Source organism: Carcharodon carcharias, chromosome 24, assembly GCF_017639515.1.
Source record: "Carcharodon carcharias isolate sCarCar2 chromosome 24, sCarCar2.pri, whole genome shotgun sequence".
NCBI classification, from domain to species: domain Eukaryota; kingdom Metazoa; phylum Chordata; class Chondrichthyes; order Lamniformes; family Lamnidae; genus Carcharodon; species Carcharodon carcharias.
Window position 1 is genome coordinate 8,318,848 of NC_054490.1, and position 21,552 is coordinate 8,340,399.

Consider the following 21,552-nt stretch of genomic DNA (forward strand, 5'->3'; position numbering starts at 1 on the left):
CATGCCCTGTACCCAGTGCATAGTTTCCAATCCCCTATGCCCTTTACCCAGTGTATATTGCCTAATCCCCGTGCCCTCTACCCACTGTATAGTGCCCAATCCCCCTTGCCCTTTACCCAGTGTATAGTGCCTAATCCCCATGCTCTGTACCCAGTGTATAGTGCCCTATCCCCCTTGCCCTGTACCCAGTCACTAGTGTATAGTACCCTAAACCCATGCCCTGTACCCAGTCACCAGTGTATAGTGCCCTATACCCATGCCCTGTACCCAGTCACCACTGTAAGTGCCCAATCCCCCATTCCCTGTACCTAGTCACCAGTGTAGAATGCCCAATACCCCGTGCCCAGTACCCAGTGTATAGTGCCAATCCCCCGTGCCCTGTACCCAGTGTATAGTGCCTAATCCCCGTGCCCTTTACCCAATGTATAGTGCCAATCCCCCATGCCCTGTACCCAGTGTATAGTGCCAATCCCCCATGCCCTGTACCCAGTGTATAGTGCCCTATCATCCTTGCCCATACCCAGTCACCAGTGTATAGTGCCCAATCACCCGTGCCCTGTACCCAGTGTATAGTGCCCAATAACCCATGCACTGTACCCAGTGTATAGTGCCCAATAACGCGTGCCCTTTCCCTAGTCGCCAGTGTATAGTGCCCAATCCCCCATGCCCTGTACCCAGTCTCCAGTGTATAGTGCCCAATCCCCGTGCCCTAAACCCAGTCACCAGTGTATAGTCCCCAATACCCCATGCCCTGTAACCAGTGTATAGTGCCCAGTCCCCCATGCCCTGTAACCAGTCACCAGTTTATTGTGCCCAATCCCCCTTGCCCTGTACACATTCACCAGTGTATAGTGCCCAATCCCCCATGGCCTGTACCCAGTGTATAGTGCCAATCCCCCATGCCCTGTACCCAGTGTATAGTGCCAATCAACCATGCCCTGTACCCAATCTCCAGTGTATAGTGAAAATCCCCAATGCCCTGTACCCAGTCTCCAGTGTTTAGGGCCCAATCCCCCGTGCTCTTTACCCAGTGTATAGTGTCCAATCCCCCGTGCCCTGTACCCAGTGTATAGTTCCTAATCCCCCGTGCCCTGTACCCAGTGTAAAGTGCCAATCCCCCATGCCCTGTACCCAGTGTATAGTGCCCTATCTCCCTTGCCCTGTACCCAGTCACCAGTGTAGAGTGCCCAATCCCCCCTGCCCTGTACCCAGTGTATAGTGCCCAACAACCCGTGCAAGGTACACAGTGTATAGTCCCCAATAACCCGTGCCCTGTCCCTTATCGCCAGTGTATAGTGCCCAATTCCCCATGCCCTGTACCCAGTCTCCAGTGTATAGTGCCCAATCCCCCATGCCCTGTACCCTGTCACCAGTGTATAGTGCCCAATCCCCTGTGCCATGTACCCAGTCCACAGTGTGTAGTGCCCAATCCCCATGCCCTGTACCCAGTCACCAGTGTATAGTGGCCAATTCCCCATGCCCTGTACCCAGTCACCAGTGCGTCATGCCCAATCCCCCAGTGGCCTGTACCTAGTCACCAGTGTATAGTGCCCAATCCCCCATGCCCTATACCCAGTCTATATTGCCAATCCCCCATTCGCTGTACCCAGTGTATTATGCCAATCCCCATGCCCTGTACCCAGTGTATAGTGATGTATCCCCCTTGCCCTGTACCCAGTCACCATTTTATAGTGCCCAATCCCCCGTGCCCTGTACCCAGTTTATAGTGCCAAATAACCCGTGCACTGTACCCAGTGTATAGTGCCCAATAACCCGTGCCCTGTCCCTAGTCGCCTGTGTATAGTGCCCAATCCCCCGTGCCCTGTACCCAGTCACCAGTGTATAGTGCCCTATACCCATGCCCTGAACCAAGTCACCAGTGTATAGTGCCCAATCCCCCATGCCCTGTACCCAGTGTATAGTGCCCAGTCCCCCATGCCCTGTACCCAGTCACCAGTTTATAGTGCCCAAACCCCCTTGACCTGTACCCAGTCACCAGTGTAATATGCCCAATCCCACTTGCCCTGTACCCAGTCACCAGTGTATAGTGCCTAATCACCCGTGCCCTGTACCCAGTCACCAGTGTATAGTGCCTAATCCCCCATGCCCTGTACCCAGTGTACAGTGCCAATCCCCATGCCCTGTACCCAGTGTATAGTGCTTAATCCCCCATGCCCAGTATCCAGTGTATAGTGTCAATCTCCCATGCCCTGTACCCAGTCTCCAGTGTATAGTGCCAAATCCCCCATGCCCTGTACCCAGTGTATAGTGCCCAATCCCCCTGCAATGTACCCAGTCACCAATGTATAGTGCCCAATCCCCCATGCCCTGACCCAGTGTTTAGTGCCCTATCCCCATGCCCTGTACACAGTGTTTAGTTCCCAATCCCCCGTGCCCTGTACACAGTGTATAGTCCCCAATTCCCCATGCCCTGTACCCAGTCACCAGTGTATAGTGCCCAATCGCCCGTGCCTTGTACCCAGTCACCAGTGTATAGTGCCCAATCCCCCATGCCCTGTACCCAGTCACCAGTGTATAGTGCCCAATCCCCCGTGCCCTGTACCCAGTCACCAGTGTTTACTGCCCAATCCCCTTGTGGCCTTTACGTAGTCACCAGTGTATAGTGCCCAATCCCCCATGCCCTATACCCAGTGTATAGTGCCCAATCCCCCATGCCCTGTACCCAGTGTATAGTGTCCAAACCCCCATGCCCTGTACCCAGTGTATAGTGCCTAATCCCCCATGCCCTGTACCCAGTGTATAGTGCCAATCCCCCGTGCCCTGTACCCCGTGTATAGTGTGAATCCCCCATGCCCTGTACCCAGTGTATAGTGCCAATCCACCATGCCCTGTACCCAGTGTATAGTGCCCAATCCCCCTTGCCCTGTACCCAGTCACCAGTGTATAGTGCCCAATCCCATGTGCACTGAACCCTGTCACCAGTGTATAGTGCCCAATCCCCCATGCCATGTACCCAGTCACCAGTGCATAGTGTCCAATCCCCCATACCCTGTACCCAGTGTATAGAGCCCAATCCCACATGCCCTGCACCCAGTCACCAGTGTATAGTGCCCAATCCCCCATGCCCTGTACCCAGTCACCATTGTTTAGTGCCCAATCCCCTGTGCCCTGTACCCAGTCACCAGTGTATAGTGCCCAATCCATCGTGCCCTTTACCCATTCACCAGAGTGTAGTGCCCAATCCCCCAGTGCCCTGTACCCAGTCACCAGTGTATAGTGGCCAATTCCCCATGCCCTGTACCCAGTCACCAGTGCGTCATGCCCAATCCCCCAGTGGCCTGTACCTAGTCACCAGTGTATAGTGCCCAATCCCCCATGCCCTATACCCAGTCTATATTGCCAATCCCCCATTCGCTGTACCCAGTGTATTATGCCAATCCCCCATGCCCTGTACCCAGTGTATAGTGACGTATCCCCCTTGCCCTGTACCCAGTCACCATTTTATAGTGCCCAATCCCCCGTGCCCTGTACCCAGTTTATAGTGCCAAATAACCCGTGCACTGTACCCAGTGTATAGTGCCCAATAACCCGTGCCCTGTCCCTAGTCGCCTGTGTATAGTGCCCAATCCCCCGTGCCCTGTACCCAGTCACCAGTGTATAGTGCCCTATACCCATGCCCTGAACCAAGTCACCAGTGTATAGTGCCCAATCCCCCATGCCCTGTACCCAGTGTATAGTGCCCAGTCCCCCATGCCCTGTACCCAGTCACCAGTTTATAGTGCCCAAACCCCCTTGACCTGTACCCAGTCACCAGTGTAATATGCCCAATCCCACTTGCCCTGTACCCAGTCACCAGTGTATAGTGCCTAATCACCCGTGCCCTGCACCCAGTCACCAGTGTATAGTGCCTAATCCCCCATGCCCTGTACCCAGTGTACAGTGCCAATCCCCATGCCCTGTACCCAGTGTATAGTGCTTAATCCCCCATGCCCAGTATCCAGTGTATAGTGTCAATCTCCCATGCCCTGTACCCAGTCTCCAGTGTATAGTGCCAAATCCCCCATGCCCTGTACCCAGTGTATAGAGCCAATCCCCCTTGCCCTGTACCCAGTGCATATTGCCCTATCCCTCTTGCCCTGTACCCAGTCACCAGTGTATAGTGCCCAAACCACCGTGCCCTTTACCCAGTGTATAGTGTCCAATCTCCCATGCCCTGTTCCCAGTGTATAGTGCCTAATCCCCCGTGCCCTGTACCCAGTGTATAGAGCCAATCCCCCTTGCCCTGTACCCAGTGCATATTGCCCTATCCCTCTTGCCCTGTACCCAGTCACCAGTGTATAGTGCCCAAACCACCGTGCCCTTTACCCAGTGTATAGTGTCCAATCTCCCATGCCCTGTTCCTAGTGTATAGTGCCTAATCCCCCTGCCCTGTACCCAGTGTATAGTGCCAATCCCCCATGCCCTGTACCCAGTGTATAGAGCCAATCCACCTTGCCCTGTACCCAGTGTATAGTGCCCTATCCCTCTTGCCCTGTACCCAGTCACCAGTGTATAGTGCCCAATCCACCGTGCCCTGTACCCAGTGTATAGTGTCCAATAACCCGTGCACTGTACCCAGTGTATAGTACCCAATAACCCATGCCCTGTCCCTAGTCGCCAGTGTATAATGCCCAATCCCCCATGGCCTGTACCCAGTGTATAGTGCCCAATCCCCCTGCAATGTACCCAGTCACCAATGTATAGTGCCCAATCCCCCATGCCCTGTCCCCAGTGTTTAGTGCCCTATCCCCATGCCCTGTACACAGTGTTTAGTTCCCAATCCCCCGTGCCCTGTACACAGTGTATAGTCCCCAATTCCCCATGCCCTGTACCCAGTCACCAGTGTATAGTGCCCAATCGCCCGTGCCTTGTACCCAGTCACCAGTGTATAGTGCCCAATCCCCCATGCCCTGTACCCAGTCACCAGTGTATAGTGCCCAATCCCCCGTGCCCTGTACCCAGTCACCAGTGTTTACTGCCCAATCCCCTTGTGGCCTTTACGTAGTCACCAGTGTATAGTGCCCAATCCCCCATGCCCTATACCCAGTGTATAGTGCCCAATCCCCCATGCCCTGTACCCAGTGTATAGTGTCCAAACCCCCATGCCCTGTACCCAGTGTATAGTGCCTAATCCCCCATGCCCTGTACCCAGTGTATAGTGCCAATCCCCCATGCCCTGTACCCAGTGTTTAGTGCCTAATCACCCGTGCCCTGTACCCCGTGTATAGTGTGAATCCCCCATGCCCTATACCCAGTGTATAGTGCCAATCCACCATGCCCTGTACCCAGTGTATAGTGTCCAATCCCCCTTGCCCTGTACCCAGTCACCAGTGTATAGTGCCCAATCCCATGTGCACTGAACCCTGTCACCAGTGTATAGTGCCCAATCCCCCATGCCATGTACCCAGTCACCAGTGCATAGTGTCCAATCCCCCATACCCTGTACCCAGTGTATAGAGCCCAATCCCCCTTGCCCTGTACCCAGTCACCAGTGTATAGTGCCCAATCCCCTGTGCCTTGTACCCGGTGAAAAGTGTATAGTGTCCAATTCCCCATGCCCTGTACCCAGTTTATAGTGCCAAATATAACGTGCCCTGTACCCAGTCGCCAGTGTATAGTGCCCAATCCCCCATGCCCTGTACCCAGTCACCAGTGTATAGAGCCCAATCCCACATGCCCTGTACCCAGTCACCAGTGTATAGTGCCCAATCCCCCATGCCCTGTACCCAGTCACCATTGTTTAGTGCCCAATCCCCTGTGCCCTGTACCCAGTCACCAGTGTATAGTGCCCAATCCCCCATGCCCTGTACCCAGTCACCAGTGTGTAGTGCCCAATCCATCGTGCCCTTTACCCATTCACCAGAGTGTAGTGCCCAATCCCCCAGTGCCCTGTACCCAGTCACCAGTGTATAGTGGCCAATTCCCCATGCCCTGTACCCAGTCACCAGTGCGTCATGCCCAATCCCCCAGTGGCCTGTACCTAGTCACCAGTGTATAGTGCCCAATCCCCCATGCCCTATACCCAGTCTATATTGCCAATCCCCCATTCGCTGTACCCAGTGTATTATGCCAATCCCCCATGCCCTGTACCCAGTGTATAGTGACGTATCCCCCTTGCCCTGTACCCAGTCACCATTTTATAGTGCCCAATCCCCCGTGCCCTGTACACAGTTTATAGTGCCAAATAACCCGTGCACTGTACCCAGTGTATAGTGCCCAATAACCCGTGCCCTGTCCCTAGTCGCCTGTGTATAGTGCCCAATCCCCCGTGCCCTGTACCCAGTCACCAGTGTATAGTGCCCTATACCCATGCCCTGAACCAAGTCACCAGTGTATAGTGCCCAATCGCCCGTGCCTTGTACCCAGTCACCAGTGTATAGTGCCCAATCCCCCATGCCCTGTACCCAGTCACCAGTGTATAGTGCCCAATCCCCCGTGCCCTGTACCCAGTCACCAGTGTTTAGTGCCCAATCCCCTTGTGGCCTTTACGTAGTCACCAGTGTATAGTGCCCAATCCCCATGCCCTATACCCAGTGTATAGTGCCCAATCCCCCATGCCCTGTACCCAGTGTATAGTGTCCAAACCCCCATGCCCTGTACCCAGTGTATAGTGCCTAATCCCCCATGCCCTGTACCCAGTGTATAGTGCCAATCCCCCATGCCCTGTACCCAGTGTTTAGTGCCTAATCCCCCGTGCCCTGTACCCCGTGTATAGTGTGAATCCCCCATGCCCTGTACCCAGTGTATAGTGCCAATCCACCATGCCCTGTACCCAGTGTATAGTGTCCAATCCCCCTTGCCCTGTACCCAGTCACCAGTGTATAGTGCCCAATCCCATGTGCACTGAACCCTGTCACCAGTGTATAGTGCCCAATCCCCCATGCCATGTACCCAGTCACCAGTGCATAGTGTCCAATCCCCCATACCCTGTACCCAGTGTATAGAGCCCAATCCCCCTTGCCCTGTACCCAGTCACCAGTGTATAGTGCCCAGTCCCCAGTGCCTTGTACCCGGTGAAAAGTGTATAGTGTCCAATTCCCCATGCCCTGTACCCAGTTTATAGTGCCAAATATAACGTGCCCTGTACCCAGTCGCCAGTGTATAGTGCCCAATCCCCCATGCCCTGTACCCAGTCACCAGTGTATAGAGCCCAATCCCACATGCCCTGTACCCAGTCACCAGTGTATAGTGCCCAATCCCCCATGCCCTGTACCCAGTCACCATTGTTTAGTGCCCAATCCCCTGTGCCCTGTACCCAGTCACCAGTGTATAGTGCCCAATCCCCCATGCCCTGTACCCAGTCACCAGTGTGTAGTGCCCAATCCATCGTGCCCTTTACCCATTCACCAGAGTGTAGTGCCCAATCCCCCAGTGCCCTGTACCCAGTCACCAGTGTATAGTGGCCAATTCCCCATGCCCTGTACCCAGTCACCAGTGCGTCATGCCCAATCCCCCAGTGGCCTGTACCTAGTCACCAGTGTATAGTGCCCAATCCCCCATGCCCTATACCCAGTCTATATTGCCAATCCCCCATTCGCTGTACCCAGTGTATTATGCCAATCCCCCATGCCCTGTACCCAGTGTATAGTGACGTATCCCCCTTGCCCTGTACCCAGTCACCATTTTATAGTGCCCAATCCCCCGTGCCCTGTACCCAGTTTATAGTGCCAAATAACCCGTGCACTGTACCCAGTGTATAGTGCCCAATAACCCGTGCCCTGTCCCTAGTCGCCTGTGTATAGTGCCCAATCCCCGTGCCCTGTACCCAGTCACCAGTGTATAGTGCCCTATACCCATGCCCTGAACCAAGTCACCAGTGTATAGTGCCCAATCGCCCGTGCCTTGTACCCAGTCACCAGTGTATAGTGCCCAATCCCCCATGCCCTGTACCCAGTCACCAGTGTATAGTGCCCAATCCCCCGTGCCCTGTACCCAGTCACCAGTGTTTAGTGCCCAATCCCCTTGTGGCCTTTACGTAGTCACCAGTGTATAGTGCCCAATCCCCCATGCCCTATACCCAGTGTATAGTGCCCAATCCCCCATGCCCTGTACCCAGTGTATAGTGTCCAAACCCCCATGCCCTGTACCCAGTGTATAGTGCCTAATCCCCCATGCCCTGTACCCAGTGTATAGTGCCAATCCCCCATGCCCTGTACCCAGTGTTTAGTGCCTAATCCCCCGTGCCCTGTACCCCGTGTATAGTGTGAATCCCCCATGCCCTGTACCCAGTGTATAGTGCCAATCCACCATGCCCTGTACCCAGTGTATAGTGTCCAATCCCCCTTGCCCTGTACCCAGTCACCAGTGTATAGTGCCCAATCCCATGTGCACTGAACCCTGTCACCAGTGTATAGTGCCCAATCCCCCATGCCATGTACCCAGTCACCAGTGCATAGTGTCCAATCCCCCATACCCTGTACCCAGTGTATAGAGCCCAATCCCCCTTGCCCTGTACCCAGTCACCAGTGTATAGTGCCCAGTCCCCTGTGCCTTGTACCCGGTGAAAAGTGTATAGTGTCCAATTCCCCATGCCCTGTACCCAGTTTATAGTGCCAAATAAAACGTGCCCTGTACCCAGTCGCCAGTGTATAGTGCCCAATCCCCCATGCCCTGTACCCAGTCACCAGTGTATAGAGCCCAATCCCACATGCCCTGTACCCAGTCACCAGTGTATAGTGCCCAATCCCCCATGCCCTGTACCCAGTCACCATTGTTTAGTGCCCAATCCCCTGTGCCCTGTACCCAGTCACCAGTGTATAGTGCCCAATCCCCCATGCCCTGTACCCAGTCACCAGTGTGCAGTGCCCAATCCCTCGTGCCCTTTACCCATTCACCAGAGTGTAGTGCCCAATCCCCCAGTGCCCTGTACCTAGTCACCAGTGTATAGTGCCCAATCCCCCATGCCCTGTACCCAGTGTATAGTGCCCAATCCACCATGCCCTTTAGCCAGTATATAGTGCCCAATCCCCCATGCCTGGTACCCAGTGTATAGTGCCCAATCCCCCATGCACTGTACCCAGTGTATAGTGTCCAATCCCCCATGCCCTTTACCCAGTGTATAGTGCCTAATCCCCCGTGCCCTGTACCCAGTGTATAGTGCCAATCCCCATGCCCTGTACCCAGTGTATAGTACCTAATCCCCGTGCCCTGTATCCAGTGTATAGTGCCAATCCCCCATGCCCTGTACCCAGTCTATAGTGCCTAATTCCCCGTGCCCTGTACCCAGTGTATAGTGCCAATCCCCCATGCCCTGTACCCAGTGTATAGTGCCCTATCCCCCTTGCCCTGTACACAGTCACCAGTGTAGAGTGCCCAATCCCCCCTGCCCTGTACCCAGTGTATAGTGCCCAACAACCCGTGCAAGGTACACAGTGTATAGTGCCCAATAACCCGTGCCCTGTACCCAGTCTCCAGTGTATAGTGCCCAATCCTCCATGCCCTGTACCCTGTCACCAGTGTATAGTGCCCAATCCCCTTTGCCATGTACCTAGTCCACAGTGTGTAGTGCCCAATCCCCATGCCCTGTACCCAGTCACCAGTGTATAGTGGCCAATTCCCCATGCCCTGTACCCAGTCACCAGTGCGTAGTGCCCAATCCCCCAGTGGCCTGTACCTAGTCACCAGTGTATAGTGCCCAATCCCCCATGCCCTATACCAAGTCTATATTGCCAATCCCCCATTCGCTGTACCCAGTGTATTATGCCAATCCCCCATGCCCTGTACCCAGTGTATAGTGTCCAAACCCCCGTGCCCTGTACCCAGTGTATAGTGCCAAATATAACGTGCCCTATACCCAGTCGCCAGTGTATAGTGCCCAATACCCCATGCCCTGTACCCAGTCACCAGTGTATAGAGCCCAATCCCACATGCCCTGTACCCAGTCACCAGTGTATAGTTCCCAATCCCCCATGCCCTGTACCCAGTCACCATTGTTTAGTGCCCAATCCCCTGTGCCCTGTACCCAGTCACCAGTGTATAGTGCCCAATCCCCCTTGCCCTGTACCCAGTCACCAGTGTGTAGTGCCCAATCCCCCATGCCCTGTACCCAGTGTATAGTGCCCAATCCTCCGTGCCCTTTAGCCAGTATATAGTGCCCAATCCCCCATGCCTTGTACCCAGTGTATAGTGCCCAATCCCCCATGCACTGTACCCAGTGTATAGTGTCCAATCCCCATGCCCTTTACCCAGTGTATAGTGCCTAATGCCCCGTGCCCAGTACCCAGTGTATAGTGCCAATCCCCATGCCCTGTACCCAGTGTATAGTACCTAATCCCCGTGCCCTGTATCCAGTGTATAGTGCCAATCCCCCATGCCCTGTACCCAGTCTATAGTGCCTAATTCCCCGTGCCCTGTACCCAGTGTATAGTGCCAATCCCCCATGCCCTGTACCCAGTGTATAGTGCCATATCCCCCTTGCCCTGTACCCAGTCACCAGTGTATAGTGCCCAATCCCCTGTGCCCTTTACCCAGTCACCAGTGTGTAGTGCCCAATCCCCTGTGCCCTGTACCCAGTCACCAGTGTATAGTGCCCAATCCCCCTTGCCCTGTACCCAGTCACCAGTGTGTAGTGCCCAATCCCTCGTGCCCTTTACCCATTCACCAGAGTGTAGTGCCCAATCCCCCAGTGCCCTGCACCTAGTCACCAGTGTATAGTGCCCAATCCCCCATGCCCTGTACCCAGTGTATAGTGCCCAATCCTCCGTGCCCTTTAGCCAGTATATAGTGCCCAATCCCCCATGCCTTGTACCCAGTGTATAGTGCCCAATCCCCCATGCACTGTACCCAGTGTATAGTGTCCAATCCCCATGCCCTTTACCCAGTGTATAGTGCCTAATGCCCCGTGCCCAGTACCCAGTGTATAGTGCCAATCCCCATGCCCTGTACCCAGTGTATAGTACCTAATCCCCGTGCCCTGATCCAGTGTATAGTGCCAATCCCCCATGCCCTGTACCCAGTCTATAGTGCCTAATTCCCCGTGCCCTGTACCCAGTGTATAGTGCCAATCCCCCATGCCCTGTACCCAGTGTATAGTGCCATATCCCCCTTGCCCTGTACCCAGTCACCAGTGTATAGTGCCCAATCCCCTGTGCCCTTTACCCAGTCACCAGTGTGTAGTGCCCAATCCCCTGTGCCCTGTACCCAGTCACCAGTGTATAGTGCCCAATCCCCCTTGCCCTGTACCCAGTCACCAGTGTGTAGTGCCCAATCCCTCGTGCCCTTTACCCATTCACCAGAGTGTAGTGCCCAATCCCCCAGTGCCCTGTACCTAGTCACCAGTGTATAGTGCCCAATCCCCCATGCCCTGTACCCAGTGTATAGTGCCCAATCCTCCGTGCCCTTTAGCCAGTATATAGTGCCCAATCCCCCATGCCTTGTACCCAGTGTATAGTGCCCAATCCCCCATGCACTGTACCCAGTGTATAGTGTCCAATCCCCATGCCCTTTACCCAGTGTATAGTGCCTAATGCCCCGTGCCCAGTACCCAGTGTATAGTGCCAATCCCCATGCCCTGTACCCAGTGTATAGTACCTAATCCCCGTGCCCTGTATCCAGTGTATAGTGCCAATCCCCCATGCCCTGTACCCAGTCTATAGTGCCTAATTCCCCGTGCCCTGTATCCAGTGTATAGTGCCAATCCCCCATGCCCTGTACCCAGTGTATAGTGCCATATCCCCCTTGCCCTGTACCCAGTCACCAGTGTATAGTGCCCAATCCCCTGTGCCCTTTACCCAGTCACCAGTGTGTAGTGCCCAATCCCCCAGTGCCATCTACATAGTCATCAGTGTATAGTGCCCAATCCCCCATGCCCTGTACCCAGTGCATAGTGCCCAATCCCCCATGCCCTCTACCCAGTGCATAGTTTCCAATCCCCCTTGCCCTTTACCCAGTGTATAGTGCCTAATCCCCCATGCCCTGTACCCAGTGTATAGTGCCCTATCCCCCTTGCCCTGTACCCAGTCACCATTGTATAGTGCCCAATCCCCCTTGCCCTGTACCCAGTCACCAGTGTATAGTACCCTAAACCCATGCCCTGTACCCAGTCACCAGTGTATAGTGCCCTAAACCCATGCCCTGTACCCAGTCACCACTGTAAGTGCCCAATCCCCCATGCCCTGTACCCAGTGTATAGTGCCTAATCCCCACGCCCTGTACCCAGTGTATAGTGCCAATCCCCCATGCCCTGTACCCAGTATATAGTGCCAATCCCCCATGCCCTGTACCCAGTGTATAGTGCCCTATCACCCTTGCCCATACCCAGTCACCAGTGTATAGTGCCCAATCACCCATGCCCTGTACCCAGTGTATAGTGCCCAATAACCCATGCACTGTACCCAGTGTATAGTGCCCAATAACGCATGCCCTTTCCCTAGTCGCCAGTGTATAGTGCCCAATCACCCATGCCCTGTACCCAGTCGCCAGTGTTTAGTGCCCAATCCCCCATGCCCTGTACCCAGTCACCAGTGTATAGTGCCCAATCCCCGTGCCCTAAACCCAGTCACCAGTGTATAGTCCCCAATCCCCCATGCCCTGTAACCATTGTATAGTGCCCAGTCCCCCATGCCCTGTAACCAGTCACCAGTTTATTGTGCCCAATCCCCCTTGCCCTGTACACAGTCACCAGTGTAATATGCCCAATCCCTCTTGCCCTGTACACATTCACCAGTGCTTAATGCCTAACCCCCATGCCCTGTACACAGTGTACATTGCCAATCCCCCATGCCCTGTACACAGTGTATAGTGCCTAATCCCCCATGCCCTGTATCCAGTGTATAGTGCCAATCAACCATGCCCTGTACCCAGTCTCCAGTGTATAGTGCCAAATCCCAAATGCCCTGTACCCAGTCTCCAGTGTATAGTGCCCAATCCCCCCTGCTCTTTACCCAGTGTATAGTGTCCAATCCCCCGTGCCCTGTACCCAGTGTATAGTGCCTAATCCCCCGTGCCCTGTACCCAGTGTATAGTGCCAATCCCCCATGCCCTATACCCAGTGTATAGTGCCCTATCCCCCTTGCCCTGTACCCAGTCACCAGTGTAGAGTGCCCAATCCCCCCTGCCCTGTACCCAGTGTATAGTGCCCAACAGCCCGTGCAAGGTACACAGTGTATAATGCCCAATAACCCGTGCCCTGTCCCTTGTCGCCAGTGTATAGTGCCCAATTCCCCGTGCCCTGTACCCAGTCACCAGTGTATAGTGCCCTATCCCCCATGCCCTGTACCCTGTCACCAGTGTATAGTGCCCAATCCCCTGTGCCATGTACCCAGTCCACAGTGTGTAGTGCCCAATCCCCATGCCCTGTACCCAGTCACCAGTGTATAGTGGCCAATTCCCCATGCCCTGTACCCAGTCACCAGTGCGTAGTGCCCAATCCCCCGGTGGCCTGTACCTAGTCACCAGTGTATAGTGCCCAATCCCCCATGCCCTATACCCAGTCTATATTGCCAATCCCCCATTCGCTGTACCCAGTGTATCGTGCCAATCCCCCATGCCCTGTACCCAGTGTATAGTGACCTATCCCCCTTGCCCTGTACCCAGTCACCATTTTATAGTGCCCAATCCCCAGTGCCCTGTACCCAGTTTATAGTGCCAAATAACCCGTGCACTGTACCCAGTGTATAGTGCCCAATAACCCGTGCCCTGTCCCTAGTCGCCTGTGTATAGTGCCCAATCCCCCGTGCCCTGTACCCAGTCACCAGTGTATAGTGCCCTAACCCCCATGCCCTGTACCCAGTCACCAGTGTATAGTGCCCTATACCCGTGCCCTGTACCAAGTCACCAGTGTATAGTGCCCAATCCCCCATGCCCTGTACCCAGTGTATAGTGCCCAGTCCCCCATGCCCTGTACCCAGTCACCAGATTATAGTGCCCAAACCCCCTTGACCTGTACCCAGTCACCAGTGTAATATGCCCAATCCCACTTGCCCTGTACCCAGTCACCAGTGTATAGTGCCTAATCACCCGTGCCCTGTACCCAGTCACCAGTGTATAGTGCCTAATCCCCCATGCCCTGTATCCAGTGTACAGTGCCAATCCCCATGACCTATACCCAGTGTATAGTGCTTAATCCCCCATGCCCTGTATCCAGTGTATAGTGTCAATCACCCATGCCCTGTACCCAGTGTATAGAGCCAATCCCCCTTGCCCTGTCACCAGTGCATAGTGCCCTATCCCTCTTGCCCTGTACCCAGTCACCAGTGTATAGTGCCCAAACCACCGTGCCCTTTACCCAGTGTATAGTATCCAATCTCCCATGCCCTGTACCCAGTGTATAGTGCCTAATCCCCCGTGCCCTGTATCCAGTGTATAGAGCCAATCCCCCTTGCCCTGTACCCAGTGTATAGTGCCCTATCCCTCTTGCCCTGTACCCAGTCACCAGTGTATAGTGCCCAATCCACCGTGCCCTGTACCCAGTGTATAGTGCCCAATAACCCGTGCACTGTACCCAGTGTATAGTACCCAATAACCCATGCCCTGTCCCTAGTCGCCAGTGTATAGTGCCCAATCCCACTTGGCCTGTACCCAGTGTATAGTGCCCAATCCCCCTGCACTGTACCCAGTCACCAATGTATAGTGCCCAATCCCCCATGCCCTGTCCCCAGTGTTTAGTGCCCAATAACCCGTGCACTGTACCCAGTGTATAGTACCCAATAACACATGCCATGTCCCTAGTCGCCAGTGTATAGTGCCCAATCCCCCATGGCCTGTACCCAGTGTATAGTGCCCAATCCCCCTGCACTGTACCCAGTCACCAATGTATAGTGCCCAATCCCCCATGCCCTGTCCCCAGTGTTTAGTGCCCTATCCCCATGCCCTGCACACAGTGTATAGTCCCCAATCCCCCATGCCCTGTACCCAGTCACCAGTGTATAGTGCCCAATCCCCCGTGCCTTGTACCCAGTCACTAGTGTATAGTGCCCAATCCCCCATGCCCTGTACCCAGTCACCAGTGTATAGTGCCCAATCCCCCGTGCCCTGTACCCAGTCACCAGTGTGTAGTGCCCAATCCCCTTGTGGCCTTTACCTAGTCACCAGTGTATAGTGCCCAATCCCCCATGCCCTATACCCAGTGTATAGTGCCCAATCCCCCATGCCCTGTACCCAGTGTATAGTGTCCAATCCCCCATGCCCGGTACCCAGTGTATAGTGCCCAATCCCCCATGCCCTGTACCCAGTGTATATTGCCAATCCCCCATGCCCTGTACCCAGTGTTTAGTGCCTAATCCCTCGTGCCCTGTACCCCGTGTATAGTGCGAATCCCCCTTGCCCTGTACCCAGTGTATAGTGCCAATCCACCATGCCTAGTACCCAGTGTATAGTGCCCAATCCCCCTTGCCCTGTACCCAGTCACCAGTGTATAGTGCCCAATCCCATGTGCACTGAACCCTGTCACCAGTGTATAGTGCCCAATACCCCATGCCATGTACCCAGTCACCAGTGCATAGAGTCCAATCCCCCATACCCTGTACCCAGTGTATAGAGCCCAATCCCCCTTGCCCTGTACGCAGTCACCAGTGTATAGTGCCCAATCCCCCGTGCCTTGTACCCAGTCAAAAGTGTATAGTGTCCAATTCCCCATGCCCTGTACCCAGTGTATAGTGCCAAATATAACGTGCCCTGTACCCAGTCGCCAGTGTATAGTGCCCAATCCCCCATGCCCTGTACCCAGTCACCAGTGTTTAGTGCCCAATCCCCCATGCCCTGTACCCAGTCACCAGTGTATAGTGCCCAATCCCCCATGCCCTGTACCCAGTCACCAGTGCGTAGTGCCCAATCCCTCGTGCCCTTTACCCATTCACCAGAGTGTAGTGCCCAATCCCCCAGTGCCCTGTACCTAGTCACCAGTGTATAGTGCCCAATCCCCCATGCCCTGTATCCAGTGTATAGTGCCCAATCCTCCGTGCCCTTTAGCCAGTGTATAGTGCCCAATGCCCCATGCCCTGTACCCAGTAACCAGTGTTTAGTGCCCAATCCCCCATGCCCGTTACCCAGTGTATAGTGCCCAATCCCCCATGCCCTGCACCCAGTCATCAGTGTTTATTGCCCAATACCCCATGCCCTTTACCCAGTGTATAGTGCCAAATCCCCAATGCCCTGTAACTAGTCACCAGTGTATAGTGCCCAATCCTCCATGCCCTGTACCCAGTCACCAGTGTATAATTTCCAATCCCCCATGCCCTGTACCCAGTGTATAATGCCAATCCCCCATGCCCTGTACCCAGTCCCCAGTGTATAGTGCCCAATCCACCATTTCCTTGATCTAGTCACCAGTGTGTAGTGCCAATCCCCCATGCCCTGTAAACAGTCACCAGTTTATAGTGCCAATCCCCCATGCCCTGTACCCAGTCACCAGTGTATAGTGCCCAATCCCCCATGCCCTGTACCCAGTCACCAGTGTATAGTGCCCAATCCCTCATGCCCTGTACCCAGTCACCAGTGTGTAGTGCCCACTCCCCTTGTGGCCTTTACCTAGTCACCAGTGTATAGTGCCCAATCCCCCATGACCTATGCCCAGTGTATAGTGCCCAATCCCCCATGCCCTGTACCCAGTGTATAGTGTCCAATCCCCCATGCCCTGTACCCAGTGTATAGTGCCAATCCCCATGCCCTGTACCCAGTGTTTAGTGCCTAATCCCCCGTGCCCTGTGCCCCGTGTATAGTGCGAATCCCCCATGCCCTGTACCCAGTGTATAGTGCCAATCCCCCATGCCCTGTACCCAATGTATAGTGCCCAATCCCCCTTGCCCTGCACCCAGTCACCAGTGTATAGTGCCCAATCCCACGTGCACTGAACCCTGTCACCAGTGTATAGTGCCCAATCCCCCATGCCCTGTACCCAGTCACCAGTGCATAGTGTCCAATCCCCCATGCCCTGTACCCACTGTATAGAGCCCAATCCCCCTTGCCCTGTACCCAGTCACCAGTGAATAGTGCCCAATCCCCCTGCCTTGTACCCAGTCAAAAGTGTATAGTGTCCAATTCTCCATGCCCTGTACCCAGTGTTTAGTGCCTAATATAACGTGCCCTGTACCCAGTCACCAGTGTATAGTGCCCTATCCCCCGTTCCCTGACCCAGTCACCAGTGTGTAGTGCCCAATCCCCCATGCCCTTTACCCATTCACCAGTGTGTAGTGCCCAATCCCCCAGTGCCCTGTACCTAGTCACCAGTGTATAGTGCCCAATCCCCCATGCCCTGTACCCAGTGTATAGTGCCCAATTCCCCGTGCCCTTTACCCAGTGTATAGTGCCCAATCCCCATGCCCTGTACCCAGTTACCAGTATTTAGTGCCCAATCCCCCTTGCCCATTACCCAGTGTATAGTGCCCAATCCCCCATGCCCTGCACCCAGTTGCCAGTGTATATTGCCCAATACCCCATGCCCTTTACCCAGTGTACAGTGCCAAATCCCCAATGTCCTGTACCTAGTCACCAGTGTATAGTGTCCAATCCTCCATGCCCTGTTCCTAGTCACCAGCGTATTGTTTCCAATCCCCCATGCCCTGTACCCAGTGTATAATGCCATTCCCCCATGCCCTGTAAACAGTCCCAGTGTATACTGCCAATCCCCCATGCCCTGTACCCAGTGTATAGTGCCAATCACCCATGCCCTGTAAACAGTCCCCAGTGTATAGTGCCAATCCCCCATGCCCTGTACCCAGTTTATTGTGCCCAATCCGCCGTGCCCTGTACCCAGTCACCAGTGTATAGTGCCAATCCCCCATGCCCTGTACCCAGTGTATAGTGCCCAATCTGCCGTGCCCTGCACCCAGTCACCAGTGTATAGTGCCCAATCCACAATGCCCTGTACCCAGTGTATAGTGCCAATCCCCCATGACCTTTACCCAGTCCCCAGTGTATAGTGCCAATCCCCCATGCCCTGTACCCAGTCCCCAGTGTATAGTGCCAATCCTTCATGCCCTGTACCAGTCCCCAGTGTATAGTGTCCAATACCCCATGCCCTGTACCCAGTGTAGAGTGCCTAATCCCCCATGCCCTGTACCCAGTGTATAGTGCCAATTCCCCATGCCCTGTACCCAGTGTATAGTGCCTAATCCCCCGTGCCCTGTACCCAGTGTATAGTGCCCAATCCCCCGTGCCCTTTACCCAGTGTATAGTGCCCAATCCCCATGCCCTGTACCCAGTTACCAGTATTTAGTGCCCAATCCCCCTTGCCCATTACCCAGTGTATAGTGCCCAATCCCCCATGCACTGCACCCAGTTACCAGTGTATATTGCCCAATACCCCATGCCCTTTACCCAGTGTACAGTGCCAAATCCCCAATGTCCTGTACCTAGTCACCAGTGTATAGTGCCCAATCCTCCATGCCCTGTACCCAGTCACCAGCGTATTGTTTCCAATCCCCCATGCCCTGTACCCAGTGCATAATGCCATTCCCCCATGCCCTGTAAACAGTCCCAGTGTATACTGCCAATCCCCCATGCCCTGTACCCAGTGTATAGTGCCAATCACCCATGCCCTGTAAACAGTCCCCAGTATATAGTGCCAATCCCCCATGCCCTGTACCCAGTTTATTGTGCCCAATCCGCCGTGCCCTGTACCCAGTCACCACTGTATAGTGCCAATCCCCCATGCCCTGTACCCAGTGTATAGTGCCCAATCCGCCGTGCCCTGCACCCAGTCACCAGTGTATAGTGCCCAATCCACAATGCCCTGTACCCAGTGTATAGTGCCAATCCCCCATGACCTTTACCCAGTCCCCAGTGTATAGTGCCAATCCCCCATGCTCTGTACCCAGTCCCCAGTGTATAGTGCCAATCCCTCATGCCCTGTACCAGTCCCCAGTGTATAGTGTCCAATACCCCATGCCCTGTACCCAGTGTAGAGTGCCTAATCCCCCATGCCCTGTACCCAGTGTATAGTGCCAATTCCCCATGCCCTGTACCCAGTGTATAGTGCCTAATCCCCCGTGCCCTGTACCCAGTGTATAGTGCCCAATCCCCCGTGCCCTTTACCCAGTGTATAGTGCCCAATCCCCATGCCCTGTACCCAGTTACCAGTATTTAGTGCCCAATCCCCCTTGCCCATTACCCAGTGTATAGTGCCCAATCCCCCATGCCCTGCACCCAGTTACCAGTGTATATTGCCCAATACCCCATGCCCTTTACCCAGTGTACATTGCCAAATCCCCAATGTCCTGTACCTAGTCACCAGTGTATAGTGCCCAATCCTCCATGCCCTGTACCCAGTCACCAGCGTATTGTTTCCAATCCCCCATGCCCTGTACCCAGTGTATAGTGCCCAATCCCCTGTGCCCTTTACCCAGTGTATAGTGCCCAATCCCCATGCCCTGTACCCAGTTACCAGTATTTAGTGCCCAATCCCCCTTGCCCATTACCCAGTGTATAGTGCCCAATCCCCCATGCCCTGCACCCAGTTACCAGTGTATATTGCCCAATACCCCATGCCCTTTACCCAGTGTACATTGCCAAATCCCCAATGTCCTGTACCTAGTCACCAGTGTATAGTGCCCAATCCTCCATGCCCTGTACCCAGTCACCAGCGTATTGTTTCCAATCCCCCATGCCCTGTACCCAGTGTATAATGCCATTCCCCCATGCCCTGTAAACAGTCCCAGTGTATACTGCCAATCCCCCATGCCCTGTACCCAGTGTATAGTGCCAATCACCCATGCCCTGTAAACAGTCCCCAGTGTATAGTGCCAATCCCCCATGCCCTGTACCCAGTTTATTGTGCCCAATCCGCCGTGCCCTGTACCCAGTCACCAGTGTATAGTGCCAATCCCCCATGCCCTGTACCCAGTGTATAGTGCCCAATCCGCCATGCCCTGCACCCAGTCACCAGTGTATAGTGCCCAATCCACAATGCCCTGTACCCAGTGTATAGTGCCAATCCCCCATGACCTTTACCCAGTCCCCAGTGTATAGTGCCAATCCCCCATGCCCTGTACCCAGTCCCCAGTGTATAGTGCCAATCCCTCATGCCCTGTACCAGTCCCCAGTGTATAGTGTCCAATACCCCATGCCCTGTACCCAGTGTAGAGTGCCTAATCCCCCATGCCCTGTACCCAGTGTATAGTGCCAATTCCCCATGCCCTGTACCCAGTGTATAGTGCCTAATCCCCCGTGCCCTGTACCCAGTGTATAGTGCCCAATCCCCCGTGCCCTTTACCCAGTGTATAGTGCCCAATCCCCATGCCCTGTACCCAGTTACCAGTATTTAGTGCCCAATCCCCCTTGCCCATTACCCAGTGTATAGTGCCCAATCCCCCATGCCCTGCACCCAGTTACCAGTGTATATTGCCCAATACCCCATGCCCTTTACCCAGTGTACAGTGCCAAATCCCCAATGTCCTGTACCTAGTCACCAGTGTATAGTGCCCAATCCTCCATGCCCTGTACCCAGTCACCAGCGTATTGTTTCCAATCCCCCATGCCCTGTACCCAGTGTATAATGCCATTCCCCCATGCCCTGTAAACAGTCCCAGTGTATACTGCCAATCCCCCATGCCCTGTACCCAGTGTATAGTGCCAATCACCCATGCCCTGTAAACAGTCCCCAGTGTATAGTGCCAATCCCCCATGCCCTGTACCCAGTTTATTGTGCCCAATCCGCCGTGCCCTGTACCCAGTCACCAGTGTATAGTGCCAATCCCCCATGCCCTGTACCCAGTGTATAGTGCCTAATCCGCCGTGCCCTGCACCCAGTCACCAGTGTATAGTGCCCAATCCACAATGCCCTGTACCCAGTGTATAGTGCCAATCCCCCATGACCTTTACCCAGTCCCCAGTGTATAGTGCCAATCCCCCATGCCCTGTACACAGTCCCCAGTGTATAGTGCCAATCCCTCATGCCCTGTACCAGTCCCCAGTGTATAGTGTCCAATACCCCATGCCCTGTACCCAGTGTAGAGTGCCTAATCCCCCATGCCCTGTAACCAGTGTATAGTGCCAATTCCCCATGCCCTGTACCCAGTGTATAGTGCCTAATCCCCCGTGCCCTGTACCCAGTGTATAGTGCCCAATCCCCCGTGCCCTTTACCCAGTGTATAGTGCCCAATCCCCATGCCCTGTACCCAGTTACCAGTATTTAGTGCCCAATCCCCCTTGCCCATTACCCAGTGTATAGTGCCCAATCCCCCATGCCCTGCACACAGTTACCAGTGTATATTGCCCAATACCCCATGCCCTTTACCCAGTGTACAGTGCCAAATCCCCAATGTCCTGTACCTAGTCACCAGTGTATAGTGCCCAATCCTCCATGCCCTGTACCCAGTCACCAGCGTATTGTTTCAAATCCCCCATGCCCTGTACCCAGTGTATAATGCCATTCCCCCATGCCCTGTAAACAGTCCCAGTGTATACTGCCAATCCCCCATGCCCTGTACCCAGTGTATAGTGCCAATCCCCCATGCCCTGTACCCAGTTTATTGTGCCCAATCCGCCGTGCCCTGTACCCAGTCACCAGTGTATAGTGCCAATCCCCCATGCCCTGTACCCAGTGTATAGTGCCCAATCCGCCGTGCCCTGCACCCAGTCACCAGTGTATAGTGCCCAATCCACAATGCCCTGTACCCA